This window comes from Cheilinus undulatus, linkage group 15 (assembly GCF_018320785.1).
Source record: "Cheilinus undulatus linkage group 15, ASM1832078v1, whole genome shotgun sequence".
NCBI lineage: Eukaryota > Metazoa > Chordata > Actinopteri > Labriformes > Labridae > Cheilinus > Cheilinus undulatus.
In genome coordinates, this window is record NC_054879.1 from 24404013 (window position 1) to 24418546 (window position 14534).

Consider the following 14534-nt stretch of genomic DNA (forward strand, 5'->3'; position numbering starts at 1 on the left):
GAAATATAAGCATTACTAGTAAAGCATGAGATGTACAGTTTGGAGTTCATGCTGTTTTGTAGTCCTAAACTAAAATATGGCACATTTTAGAGCAAATACATCTTTCACAGGATTTATGAGTTAAAGTTTCTCCTAGTTTCAGATATCTACTCAGAAAAACAACCAAAAACAGAGAAGCTTAAAAGAAACCATCATTCCCAGTCAGTGAGCGTTTAAATAGATGAAGCGAGAGAAAATATTTCTGCTAGTAGAATGTGAAATGGAGGAGAAAAAGGAGACCCATTTTCAGGTCGATGATCAGAGACAGAAAGGAGGAAGAGAGCACGAGAGGAAGCTGAACGCAGGGGGAAGCAGAAACACAGAAAGAGAGAGAGAGAGCTTTAACCATGCGCACATGAGAATCAGAGAGCGAGAGAGAGAGGGAGGGCAGCAGAGGGAGAAAAAAGGCTTAATTAATTCAGGCTGGATGGGAGGGATGTTGCTGCCGTCCCCACCGAGCCTCCAGTGCCTCTGCTGTCGTGCTGCAGGAAGCCTCGTGTGCGTGGACGACTCTGCTTTCTGCTCTGTGTTTACCGGGAACCAGACACCGGTGAGCCCAGCCTCGTCTCACTCTCTCTGCCTGACCGGAGCTTTACTCCGAAACAAGGATGATACACGGAGCAGCGACGGAGCAGCAGTGAGCAGAGGTAGGACACTTTCTCTGTCATTTCTCCTCCAGTCCTCCTCTGCTTCAAGGGTGCTCATCATGTTTGTTGTCATCTCTGTCATCTCTGTCATCAGTCACTGCTGTCTACTTTAGGGCTGGATTTCCTCTCCTTTTCTGACCCTTCCTCAGTCAAACTTTTATTTCTGCTCTTTCTGTGACCGAAACAAAGATGCTGATAAGGCTGTGTTGTAGGGCTGGGCAATAAAGACCAAAAATCATGTCAAAATATATTTTAGTGAATCTCAGCATTTTTTTCAGTTAAGTTATAACAAATGACTGTTTCAGTAACAGAAACATAAACTTTGATTTGATTCTAGAAAAAAAATCTAACCATTTTAAACCTGTCTGGCACCACAGCCACAAAAATCTAAGTCCTTGACACTGATTAAGGGGCATTTTTTTGTTTCAATCACCTTCACACTGACAGAATAATACCCAAATTTCCTAATATTGAGTATTTCCTATCCTCCTAAATAAAAAATATTCCAAAATGATCAAATCTCTTTTCCATAAATGACCAGCTGTACCAAAATGCATAACAACTTCAAGATCTTCTGTCACATTTTTAACCAAAACAGAAAGCAAGAACTGTCTTTATTGCAAAAAGTATGTCAGCAGCTTTAGTAGAAGTGGGTGGAAGTGTGAAGAAGCAAGGATATTGTATTTATTTATTGCACATTTGTGTGCCAAGTTTGGGACCCCTGCCTTAGGCCATGCTTATTCACTACATCCACCCTTTACTCTGCCCTGAAGGTGTGGACTCTTCTTTTTTCAACAGATTATTTTCCCATGCCTCTGCAAGGACATCCAGAACACGACCTAGTTTTGTCAATCCTCCTTCCCACCTTACTCGCCATTACACACCTTACTACAGCCTCAATTATCTGCCCAAACACGCCTGAAAGTTCTGCACAGTACTGTATACAATTTTGCCCTACTGTATATCTCATTTTTTAGAGCTGTTAATCATTTATCCCTAATCATTGGTGTTAAGTCTTATGAGGTTTTCTTTTAACCATTGACATTAATTTGATAAACAATTCTCCAAACCTTTACTCTTTTTGATAACCAGCCAAAACGCCTGCCTTAAGGATGCCTGCCTAGCTTTTAGTGTGAAAGGACATACATCCTGAGTGCTGCTAGAATGTCAAGATATGTATTTTTTAAGATTTATTTTTGGATTTTTGTGCCTTTATTTGATAGAGGGGGACAATGAATAAAGCCGGAAACGGGGATGAGAGAGTGGGGAGAGACATGCAGGAAAGGTTACATGGGGCGATTTGTTGATCAAGATTTATAGATTTGAAGCAACCTTGAATCTTTGACTGGATTTGTATGCGGACTCTTTCAGATGCAGTTGGAGTTAAAGTGCTTTGAATGGGAAGTTTGACGGCTCTAAAAATCGTCTGATTGTTGGTGGTCTGACAGATGTGAGGATTGTAGCTGCTGTGGTCACTGGATCTTGGAACCACAAATATCATAACTTTCTAGCAATGTATAACATGATACTTAAACACATTTGCTTTGTAAATAATCGTGATAATGAAGAGGAAACATACTGAAAGCACAGGGAAGGACTTTTGTAGGGTTTTAACAAAAGACTGTAGAAAGTATGAGACAGAGCCTGAGTGGCACCAGCCATTCAGTTTACTTCTTTAGGATCCTCATTAACCCCATAAGAGATAAATCTCAGACATTACTATATCCAATGTTATAGTAATAATTATTATTGTTCCAACCACTATAATTATATAGTTTTAACTACTATAGTTACTACTATCATTACTATTACTATTACTTTTCTATTGTAGGCTCATTCACTCAGGTCATGGTTATCCAAATTTTATTAAACCTTCAAGGACCTCGATCAAGTCCAGTTGCCCCTCATTGGACAAAATTTGGTGAGCCATTTGGTTACTACAGGGGGCATTTGAGTGCAATCCATTTTGACCGCCATCTTATAAACACTCAAACTATCTTCAGATCAACCTAGACACATAAGAGGCAGACTTGAGGCTGGTTTTCAACCTCAGCTACACAGCTACATTGAACAGGCTTACATTAGCCAGTGTCACTCCCTTTCAGTCCCATCACATCTCATTAAGAGTGTCTAATTATGCAAAAACATTCCAGTTTTTCAGTCTTGTGCCATCTTTTGCTTTAAGAAGGAAAACCAAGAAACTAAAAGGCTGAAAGGTTAAATTTTGGGCTTTTATTTTGAAGCCCTTCTTTCATATTTTGGCCTCTAATTAAACAGACTACAGCCCTGTGTGGGACTCTCTTCTTAATACTGCTGTCTCTGGTTTTCTGACCAAACATGCTAAATAGTCAGAATAACACATACATTAGGGATGGGGGATCATTAATTTTTATTGATCTTGATACCCTTATTGTTACTCTTTATTAATCAGAGTCCTTATCGATACCATAGATACTTTTCTATAGTTTGGTGGAAAGACAAAATGATGACAAATATTTTACACTAGAAGTGGCCTTAGCTGAGTAGTGTTTGAGTTAAAAAGCTATCTTTCAGTCTGTCAAATCTATTTTATATCGCTCAAATATAAACACATTCTTTTTATTCACAACTGTATTTATGGAAGTTTCGCATCAAAAACTAAATTAGTCTATTCATGCCATGCATCTTTAGATGCTTAATGCACTAAGACCAATTTGCATGGGAAGGGGTCTTTTTTCCCAAAAAAACTATTGATAGTTTGAGTTTTTTCAAGATGGTGGTCTATTATTGTGGATCTTATGCAAAGAGGCTAAAACATTAAATTTGGAGCTTTTATTTTGAAGCTTTCCACCTGTATTTTCACCTATATTAAACAAATTTTCTGTAGATCCTGCTGCCTGTATTGTTGCTTGTTTCTAATCCCATCATGCCTCTTTGACAGCCTCTAATAATGCAAAAAATCTGTATTGTTTAAAGTAATATGGAAGAGTTACAAACAATTCAACTCCTGCACATCGTATCCGATCCAATCCACTCTATTTATATAGCACATTTTATAAACTGAACGTTTCCAAAGTGCTGCACAAAACATCATTTAAAAACAAAACAATTGTTCTACCAGTGCTCAAAATAAAACCAGTAAAACCAAGAGAATTTGCTAAAACAATAGATAGCAGCTAAAAAAAAAAACTATAAATACAAAATATAAAAAGATACAAACAATAGAAATAAATAAAATAATAAATAGACACAGGGGACCACACAACTCACAAGGTGTTAAAAGCTAAAGAATAAAAATGGGTCTTAAGACAAGACTGAAAACACTCCCCTTTGGGGGCTGTTTGGACGTAGGGGTGCAGAGCATTCCAGAGTTTAGGGCCGACCACAGAAAATGCCCAGTCCCCCCTGGTTTTAAGTCTTGTCTTAGGCACCACGAGCTGGAGCTGGCCCTCGGACCTCAAAGCGTGCGCTGGTATATAAATTTGGATGAGGTCCGAGATGTACTGTGGGGCCTTTCTATTCAAAGCTTTAAAAACAAACAATAAAATCTTAAAATCAATTCTAAAATTAACAGGAAGCCACTGCAAAGACGCAAGAATTGGGGTGATATGTTCACGTTTTTTGGTTCCTGTTAAAAGTCGTGCCGCAGAGTTCTGGACTAACTAAAGCGTGAAAGTCCGTTATGCAAAATGCCGGTATAAAGTGCATTACAGTAGTCCATGTGTGAAGAAATAAAAGCCTGCACGACTTGCTCAAACTGCTTAAAAGATAAAAACGGCTTAACTTTTGATAAAAGATGAAGGTGATAAAAGCCTGATTTAACGACTGTGCTGCTCTGTTTGTTGAGTTTAAAATCGCTGTCCATGATGATGCCAAGGTTGGTGGCGAAGGGTTGAACATTATCTCTGAGGGGGCCCAGGTCCATAAAGGGATCAGTGGGTCCAAACAACACAGTTTCTGTTTCCCCCTCATTTAAACAAAGAAAATTTTGGGCCAACCAAGCCTTGACATCACCTAGGCAGTTCAACAAGGGTGTCAGGGGGCCTTGGAGATAGGCAAATAAATCCGACAGTCATCAGCATAAAAATGGTAGGAGATGCTGTGCTTTCTAAAAATTGCACCCAGCGGGTGAAGGTAAAGCAAATAAAGGATTGGGACAAGAATTTAACCCTGGGGGACTCCACAGTGGAGAGGGACAGCGGACAAGGTGGAGTCCCCCAGCCTGACAGTACAGGATCTCCCTGACAGGTCAGACCTAGACCAATCTAATGCGGTCCCCCCTGACATCCACAGTCTTTGTATGCCTGTAGACATGATCTCTTCAGACCAAAATGTTTGTTTTAAACCAGGTGGTAAAAATGTTTATTGCTGCTTGGTTTTAACATTTTGTTGATTTTAACTTCCTTTTATTTTGAGCAGAAGCAACCGTTTAACTGTTATCAATGTCTTTGTTAACAAACTTAATATACTCTGCTCATTTGAAAATACATCAATGCATTTAAAAACTCAATATTGCCCCACCCTACTTTGTTTTCCTTGCTCTGAATGTCACCAACATTTGTCCTACTACCAGAGAAGGTTATAACAACACAAACAAAGAGAGTTAGGGTGGAGTAGACTAAAAACAGAATGTCTCAGACTCATTCGATGGTGGTGAAACCAGCTGGAAACAAGACGACTGAGCACATCATACGATCTATACTGTCGGTCGATCCCTTGGTGTCCAATGACAGCTTCATCAATAAGGTTTAAGTTACTCTTCTCTGGAATAAACACCAATCAGTCCTCTTTCTTTCTGCACGGGCTAATGTATTCATCGAAAACATGCTCCTCCAAAAGATGACCTTGTTTGGGGGTAGTAGTTCCACAAATTTCTATGCATAGATTGGTGAATTAAGAGGAGAAATTGAGCTGGATGTGGTCGGATGGCCCCGACTGCACAGTTTTTTAATCTTGAGGCATCGTTTGCTTGGAGAGGAAAACCAAAATATATAAAAGCTGGAACATATAAAATTTGGCTTTTATTCTGAAGGTGTCCCTCCATATTTTGGTGTCTAATTAAACAGATTTTATGTATATACTGCTGCCTGTAGTGTCACTCCCTTTCAATCCCATCCTGCCTCCTTCAGAGCGATGCTTTAGCTGACTTCTTGTGATTAATCTTCAATCGGAACGCCTAATTACATCTCATCAAGCAATCACCAAACGTGATGCTTATTTTTGCCCCGACAGCATCCACTTGTGTCTTTGATAAACACACGAGATCCTCTGCCCTGAATGTTGACTGCAGGCGAGCGAAGAGAGGGCAGAGCAGCGGGAATCAAGGAGGAGAGGATCAACAGAGAGGAAAAGAGCGAGGGTAGAGACAGAGGAGGATGGATGGAGCTATGATATTCAGCTCACGCTCTCAGTCCCAGGAAGGATATAAGCTGCAAAGTGTGTTTTTCATGTCGGACTCGTGTCTCAGTGAGAGGCCGGCCCCAGGGTCAGAGGAGGTCTGTGGTGAGGAGGGTGCTGAAAGCTTCCTGATGGTGATCCGTGAGCCGTCAGACAGTAATTCATCACTCAGATTAAGAGGTGAACAATGGCCTGTCTGAACATGGATCTGTGTGATTAGGACAAAAGCGTGCTCAGAGCCACTCGCACTGATTCCTCTCATTTCTGATCTGACCCCAATACACGACAGCCATCATTAGGAGTCTTACAGCAGCATCTTTTCTTTTAAACACAAGGCAACTTTACATGAAATCATCCTGCAAAGAGCTGAAAAACACAACATGAATCTTTAACAACAAACCCCTGGACTGTTATGAGTCACTGTTGTGTCTGAAGCCGTTGCTTTTTGCTTTGCAGCTCCATTTGCAGGTGAGCGTAATTGTTAGCTCAGCAAACCCACTGAAGGCTGAAAGAAATGGCAATAATAATGAGGCACTTTTGTAGCTGCTGAACCATAGGTGGTTTTACTATTCGATATAGGGAGGCAACTGCCTGGGACCTTGAGCTCCAAGGGGCCTAAAGATATAGTCATTATAGGTGTTCCTCACACATATGATTAGGTCTTAAAATACATAATATGAGTATTTTAAATATGTAAGGCCAATTAAATAGCAACAAAACCTATTTTTGATTTTCATAGAAAGTCCCAGGAGTTGACCTGGTCCTTAAAAGACGGGGTCAAACCCCTCAGAGAATCCAAAAATGCCTTCATATTATACAAACAATGGCAGGGTAGATCCCTATAGACATTAGAACAATGAACTGATTGATTGTTTGGTAAAAATGCACGATTAGTAGCAGAGGAATGGATTTAGCACCAGTAGTGAGCATATAATTTTATTGTCCATTACATTTGCACTAGAAAGGCACTGTGTAGTGATATTTATATGTCAGATTTTGGTGTGTCTTGTAGATGCTTTGAAATAGTTTATTTACTTGCTAGAGTTGCTTTTTGCTAAATAAGGAAGGGCCTGATGTCGACCCCAGCCTGGGGCCTCCAAATTAGACAAACTGCCACTGCTAGAATCTATCAAAGGTCTGTGTCCACAGCTGCTGTTTTTGTGCCCTGGCAGTGCTGATTTACCATTCAAAACCAAATTGCAAAATATAATTGGCATGGTATTGGCATAGATGTTAGCCAAAAACATTTATTGTCTTTATCAGAAAATATGAAAATCTCACTGTTATTTATTTACTAATACATATGGCTGTAAATATCAACCAAAAGACCTATGTCAGCTAGGAGCAGACAATATGGAAAATATATATATATCATGGGTTTTTTATGGCTGGACCACAATCTCGAATTTATCATGATTCTTTTTCATTCTGATTTTAAGGCAAATTTTTCAGTGATTGACCAAAAAACAAACTTGTTTCCCACATATAATTTAATGCAAGAATCCTGAGTTTCTATGTAAACTCTGTATTGAAAAAAAAAAAAAAAATTCTTCAGCAACAACCTGTTGGTCAACGCATGAAATATTTAAATATTTGACATTTTATAGTTGGCACAACCAGGTAAAGAGGGATCTGAAGGTCTTTTCCCAAATACATTAATCACCTGACATTTTTCATCTCACTGCGTTCACCATAATGAAATTAGGATTTTGTACTATATATATATATATATATATATATATATATATGTATATATATGAAATACATACAGGAAATAGTGCCATGGGCCGGATTCGAACCCAGGTCGCCCGCATACATGGTGCACGCCTCGACCACCAGCGCGCCCCTCTTTACCCACTATTACTTCAAAATGAAGGGTAGCTTCTTGTTCAGAAACATTCTCGGCGGTCTGCTTTACATGATCTGCTGTGTGAGACCCACTAAACTGGTGTGCATGTAATACTTCGCACATTAACTCAAAGGTGGAGGACTGTTCAGTGAGACTCAGCACTGACATGGGGCAAACATCAGAGCTCTAAATGTCTGTAGCGAAGCTAATGGTGGCAAAGTTGCTTTTAAATTCTTTAGTATGCTGTCACGTACTTTCTTGTACAGCTCTGGTAAGGTAGTTTCAATAATGTAATGTTGAGACGGCAGGGCATAGCATGGGTCTAAAAGCTCAAGAAGATGACAAAAACCCAAATTCTCTACTGCGGAGATGGGATGGTGGTTCAAAGCGAAGAATTCGACCACTTTTTCTATTATTTTATTTGCCTTATCGCTCTCTCGAGGGTACTTGTCTTTCCTCTTAAAGTCCAGTGTGTTGCTTCAGTGAAGTTGCCTGTTGCTATGGTGAAGTCACAGTATTCCACTGTATGTTTAGTTCGGAGACGACGGATCAAATTTGTAATGTTAACTGCTGCTACCGCCTCTTGAAACGGTCGTATTACAGATGCTGCAAGTGGCCACTGGACTGTTTTCATTCTTAGTTTTTCCACACCGCTGACATTTTAAACACAGGAATGCTAATGTTGCTACTGCTGCTTTGTTGTGTTACTGATGCATTTACGGCCAGTCGTAAACTGTGCTCCTTTTAAAACAGCTTACATAAATGATCAGCTGGGCTGATTGGATCAAATTGCAGTTCTCCAATCAATTAAAATGCTTATTGGCTCCGATCCGATACATACAATTGGGACATCCCTGATTATATGATGGTTGTATTTGATGTTTTTATAGATCAGCAATAATTATAAAATGAGCTGATTTAAACATAAGCCAAAATTAGATCTATTTCTTTTAATATGTAGTCATGCAGTAGTGGCTTTATTTTATTTTAGTAATCATGATTTCTGTTCATTAAGGGGTCAGGAATCATTTATTATGACACAGAGCTGTGATGTTAGTGTCACACACTTGCCTGCTGCACTCTGAAGGAAAGACAGCGAGATGCAGGATCACTTCGATTTGCGTGCGTTTTTAATGTAAATCTTACATGCAAACCAATAATCATGCTGTCTTAAACATTTTTTAATAATGGCTGACATCCGTAAAAAAAGACTCAGGTATAATAGAGTTTCACTCGGGATTCAGTTATCTCTGACAGGTTAAGCCTTGAGTGCAGACGTGAAGGAACTTGTTAATGACTTATTAAAGCACTGGGAGAGCAGAATATTGGCTGTAACAGTTGAAACAACAGGACTAGATCTGCATCTGCTAAACTCTTGGTGATACATGTTTATGTAACAAAGACTGCAGAGCTGCCGTGCGATGGAGGTGTGTCTGTTTCTCACCTGTCAGACTCTCGGGATGCTCTCTGTTGACATTGTCAAAGAAGTTTGCAAACTCTGTGCAGATTGTGCACATAACTGTTCTTTGCACACTGACAGTAGAAGAACCCAAAGTAGTTCCATGCAGATCAGCCAGAGGTTTTTTTTAAGGACAAAATCATCACTTTCAGTTTCATTGTCAGGCATGAATCCCCGCTCAGCTGAAGCAGAAGGGGAGGGGGGAGAGAATGTAGAATGAAGTATGCCACTGCTGCCAGATGTTTGTTTTTATGTAAATGTGGTCAAATATAGATGGAATGCTGCTGCTGCAGGATGTACTGTTATGTGTTCTCTAAGATCTCTATGTATGTATTTATTGATTTTGTAACTGTGGGACAGAGTCCAGGATAAATTTCTCTATGGGGACATTAAAGTCTTTCTTATTTTATCTTAGTCAAGTAGAATGTGATTCTCCCGATCTCTTAGCTTTAGCATTCATTAGAGATGCTGACCACAGATGATGTGAATCAACCACAGGCTAAAACCAGCTAATACTTTGCCACCAGTTAGGCTTCAGAATACAAAAACTGGTCTGTAGGCCTAGTGAAAAAGGTGTAGTAGTTATATTTAAAAAAATGTTCAGGCAATTTTGATTATAAATGACAATCAGTATAAAACAGCAATATTCAGAAGTTAGCCTCTGTCGCCAACAGATTTAAAATTAGAAGAACGTTACAGGACTCAACAACATCTAAAGCTATAATAATTTATCCGCAGAGATTATTTTCAGCTTGTTGAACCAGGTGAATTTATTCTTCTCATCACTAGAACCTTCATTTTAGCCAAACTTGTCTCATTCCTTTACAAACTGCGATCTGGTTGCCCGGCCTTTGCTTGGCGAAGCTCATCAGTGTGTTGGAAGTCCATTTCATTCTTAAGCTGACTCACTGATTCATTAACTTTTGTTTTTGACCTTCTCGCTTCTCCAAGTCAACCAATGACTTATTCTGTTGGTCATTTTATCATCTGCATTAGAATAAATTCAAAAAGTTTGGCAGGCATTCTTACACAATCAAAGCTTACCTTATTTTTGTTGGGTTATGAAACTTCTGGTTTGAGAACTCTGAGGTTTGTATGGCTGCACTCTGCTTAAATTGTGTTTACACCTGTGTAAGATTGATATCAGCAAGACTCCTTTTATTTTTTTAGATAATACCTTACACTGACAAAAATGTAAGGGCCCTGTTAAACCATTTTCTGCACTTAAAGTTGCCATACTTGTTTAGAAACTTTGACAAGAAGAAGTCGACATTGCAAAAGAAGCAGAAAACTGATAATAGTGCAGGCCCTAACATGAAACTGTAGAAAAGATGAGCTCATGAACAAAAGGGTGAAAAAAATGCACTTGCTATAGAACTCCTAGCACTGTTTTTAGGTAACAGGCTCAGTTTGGGCTGGTGTTGTGTCTGATTAAAGTGCATTCAGGCCTGCAGAGCGGTCTCACCTCACTAATGGAGTTTATTCTGCAGACACCGCACAGCGCTTGTTCGTCTCATAGTTACGGGCCTGCTGTTACGTTATGTGACAAGGCTGTCACTGCTGGGTGAAAGTAGCGTATTTGTAATAGCTTTATTGGTTTAACTTTAAAAAAAAAAAATCTAGATTCTTACACTTTTAAGACCTTTCAAAGATCCAGATGTGGCAGTCTCAGTCACTGTTGACACTAAAAGTCAGACTGATTGTCTGGTGGAAAGATTGAGAAACAGCAACAGAAACTGTGAAGTTCAAATCTTAACACCTCTGCAAATGACTGGGTGTGAGCAGTGAAACTCTGATCACTCACCTCTTTCTCGTGGAGTTTCAGCTGTTCACAGACAATGAAACCAGCAGTGGATTCAAAACAGACAAGGTGGAAACAGATGGTGTGATACAGTTTTATCTTCACCTCCCTCAGCATTGCCCTGTGTCTACTTTTTTAGCCTATTGACAGTAAGCTGTCACCAACCGCAAAGGTTTCTGCCTCTTTAACGTAGAAATGTGAGTTAGATTTGTCTGTATATGGAATCACAAGGAGTACACATTTTGATGATATATATATAAAAAATGACTGGTTCATGAAAGGTATCATGGTACATTTTTACAACTCCAATTCCAAAAAGAAAATGGATGCTTTAAAATGTAAATTTTTTAAAAAGTACTGATTTGTAAATCTCATAAAACCATACTTTGTTGACATTAGAACATAAACAGCATATCAGATTTTTAAATTGAGACCTTTTACCATTTCATGAAAAATATTAGCTCATTTTTTAATTTAGTGGCAGCAGCACATCTTAAAAAAGTAGGAATGGGGCTACAAAAGGCTGGAAAATAAAGTGTTACTACTGAAAAACAGCATTTGAAACTAATTAGGTTAATTTGCAACAACCCAGCAGAATGTCTGGGTATCAAAGGAGCATTTTAGATAGAGTAGAGGCTCTCAAAAAGATGGGCAGAGGTTCACCAATCTTCAAAACACTGCATCTAGAAATTGTGACAGTGCTAATAGGGAACATCTGGATTATCAGAAAATGGAAAAACTCTAGCAAAGACGTTCCAGGACTGATGGAAATCTAGAAAACTACATCAGACAAAAATGGGACAACACTCCTCTTCCAAACCACCAGCAACTGGTCTCCTCACTTTCCATACATTTACAGACTGTTGTTAAAAGAAAAGGGAATGCTACACATTGGTAAACATGGCCCTGTCCCTACTTTTTTGAGATGCCATCAACTTCAAAATGAGCTAACATTTTTAATGAAATGGAAAATGTCTCAGTTTAATCATCTGAAATGTTTTTTATGTTCTATTGTGAATAAAATATGGATTTATGAGAATTGAAAACCATTGCATTATTTTAACCTATGTTTTACATGATGTCCCGACTTTTTTGGAGTCAGGGTTGTATTTTGAAAAACTGCAATCAGATGGATTTTTGGCGCACCTTTAGGGTCCTGGTTCGCAGGCTGGATATCGAAGTTCTATGAACAAGATGAACCACAGTGGATTATGGGACATGCCTTTGTCTCTATTTTCTTTAATACCGTTTTTGTGTGGAATTATATTTTTCATTGTCATGAGTTTACAGGTAGGTGGTTTGCTTGGTTCATACGTTCAAAGCCGAGTAGTAAGGATTTTATCAAATGTCTATGGGGGATTTGAATGGAGAAATGTACTTCTAGAACCAGAGCCACCAATAAATGGGCGGGCAATGTTGACCTCTATGAGTAATTTAGCCCTGCCAAACATGACAGAGCCTGGCGACTCTGCTCCACTAAAGGTACCCTCGAAATTTCAAGGATGTCAGGCTGCATTTTGGATTTCAAAACTATAATAACTGAGGTGAGCTTGATAAAAAGAAGGCCATATGCATGATATGCTACATAGAGGTAAAATTAAGTGGAAATACAATTAGTTTGTGGTCAAAATTTAATGCAAAGCATAACATTTTTAATCATGAATCTTGTTGGAAGATTCCTTGCACTTTAACCTAATTTGGCCCTATGAGAGTCTTTTTCACATTACAGGAAAATGGGAATTTGTGGACAGGACTATCTATTGAAGCGTTGCCATTGCACATCTCCTGGGCCAAAACAAAGACCAAGGCATTTGGGGGTGCCTTGGATGCTGCCATCGATTCTGCGTTTGTGGATGGTCAGAGCATGGAAGTTGCAGAGCAGTTCACCTATCTTGGCAGCGTGATCCATCAATCCACCGCCTGTGAGGCTGAGATAAAAGGTGGACTTTGATTCGTGCATGGGGGATAGGTTTGCTGAGCAAGACAGTTTGACGGTCCCGAGTCTTTCAGTCCTTAGTCCTTCCAGTCTTATACTTTTGTGAGGCCTGGACATTGACTGACGGCCAGAGGTGCCAACTAGACTCCTTTATGACGGCTTCCCTTTGACGCATCTTTGACTATCATTGTTAGATCGTGTGTCTAATGCTGATGTGCTCAGGAGAGCGAGAATGGGAAAGGTTAGCTGCCTGATACAGGAATGGCAGCTGCACTTTTAAAGGCACCTGGTGTGCTTTCCCAGGCCTGAGCCATCTCAATGCATATTGGGTGTCCAGAACCCAGTGAGCTAATCCAGATGCAGGGGGTGACTGCATGCGCCATGGAGGAGTCAGCTGGGAAGATACCCAGAAATGCAAAATGTTTATGTTAGTATTTATTAGTATTAAGTAAATTACAGACAAACAGATAAGAGGCAGGATCGATCATTGTCAGTTCTCACCAAATCATGGAAAATTTCTTGGAATTTCAATTTTCTTAATTTTTTTTTTTTTTTGTGCACTAACTTCAACAGCATTTTGACTGCAAAATTAAATAGAAAATCTGTCTGTTCTGACAACACACACGCTTTCCTCATGGTCTTCAGAGTCGCCTGCTGAGGGCTTGGATGGGGACGGCTCCTTTGCTAGTGTTGCCAAGTGTTTCACGTCAGCCACCAAAGAAAGGGTGGCTAAGAGAATGGTCAAATTCATTCAGGTAAGAGAAGAAAATTCAATGCTGCAGAAATGTAGTCATTTCCATCCTGACAGTTGGAACTTTGTTAGATGAAATTACTCCTTTATCCACAAAGACCATCGCTGCCACAAGTTTAAAATGCTTGACACAAGCCTCTGAGAGTTTCTTCCTGCAACTGGAAGAGATCCGAAGCATTGTATTTTTACTGGCAACAACCCTTGAATTTCTAGAGGAACTGGGTGTTGCTCATGCTGATTTAAAACCAGATAATATAATGCTGGAAGATCATGTTAGGCAGCCTCTCAGAGTAAAAGTGATAGACTTTGGCAACGATAAGACAAGGGGCACACATTCAGAAAAGGCACTACAGAGACACTTCCAGGTTTGCTCTGCACCATAGCCATACACATGTCTCTTGGCTGCACAGCTGTGGAGCTTTTCCTGGGAAATGTTCTGTACCCTGGATCTTGTGAATACGAGATGCTCCAGTTTATCATTCAAACCCAGGGTCATCTGCTGTTTTGAATTAGTCCCTGTGGAGGTTCAAGACTCTACAAGAGTATGGCCTTTTGACGACGAGATGTACAATTGACCCTTCGCTAAGCCCTGCCCCCTTTGGTTACAGTTGCCGCGTCTGGCAAGCTTTCACATTCACTGTGCTGTCGAGAGAGTGACCTGCAGCAGCTCATGCAG

General features: G+C 39.7%; 1 protein-coding gene across 3 annotated transcripts in view; it reads left to right on the top strand.

Annotated features, from left to right (window-relative positions):
* Positions 1-402: 402 nt before the first annotated feature.
* LOC121522478 (diacylglycerol kinase beta) overlaps positions 403-14534 on the top strand; it is a 187192-nt gene continuing 173060 nt past the window's right edge. For all 3 annotated transcript variants that reach the window (XM_041806912.1, XM_041806913.1, XM_041806918.1), the window contains exon 1: positions 403-686. The gene's annotated coding sequence lies outside the window, so the exon portion shown is untranslated. The remainder of the gene's footprint in view (positions 687-14534) is intronic.